Source organism: Priapulus caudatus, unplaced genomic scaffold, assembly GCF_000485595.1.
Source record: "Priapulus caudatus unplaced genomic scaffold, Priapulus_caudatus-5.0.1 Scaffold294, whole genome shotgun sequence".
Lineage (NCBI taxonomy): Eukaryota > Metazoa > Priapulida > Priapulimorpha > Priapulimorphida > Priapulidae > Priapulus > Priapulus caudatus.
This window is the reverse complement of record NW_014577355.1, coordinates 12,687-13,653: the sequence shown is the minus strand read 5'-3', so window position 1 is coordinate 13,653 and position 967 is coordinate 12,687.

Here is a 967-nt window from a genome sequence, read left to right as displayed (position 1 = left end):
TTTTTATTATGAAAGTCGATACGGGGCTAAAAGCCAGATATTGTCAAGTTAGTATGATGACGCTTCTTGAGAATTTTGCGCAGTAGGAGACGGTGATCTAGCGTCACATCCAAACCGGAAATTAAAATCATGTCGAATATGTTAGATATTATATGATGATATAACATAGATGCAAACATGCTGACGCAAACGCTGAGATAATCTTTATTCTTTTACTTGTACTTTTATCTTTAATCTTTTACTTCGAAAAGTTTCGGGTTTACTCGTTGTCCTACACAACATTTTTCTCAACCTTCGAAAAATAATTACGGAAATGCTAGCGAATTTCTTAAAAAACGACCGAATAACGAAACAAAATGAATTTTTTGAAGATTCACGAAAGTTTGGAAAGACGCAAATGATAGGTGCGGTAAAACAAGACATATTAATAATATTAATAAAAATTGACATAGGAATGAGATCTGGGATGTATCGATGAGATGTAGGAAGGAAGTAGGAACAAGATCTAGGATATAGGAATGAAATCTAGTATGTAGGAATAAGGGTTTCAGATCTTCGTCGAGTTGTCTTACAGTAGTTATACGTTAGGTCTGGTGTAAGATAATAGGAGAATCCGTTTATCGTCTAACTTCTGGTTAGTAGATCATAAAGGACAATGAAATACATCACATAAATGACAAAGCAAGTGCTAGTGAAGATGATTTTCTGTCTAGTCTCGTTTATAACCAAGACAGACGAGCTGACACACTAGCGAAAAAGCGCTACTTCATCCTGTCGCCAATGGAAGAGCAATTTACGACGGAGAACTGATTATGTAACCAGATAAGAAGAATATCGTCTTTTTCATTCCAGCGGAAATTAATCACGTTAGCGGCATAGAGATTGTTACACTGAAGTGACTACAGAAACGCACACACACACACACGCGCGCGCACACACACGCACACACACACACACACACACACAC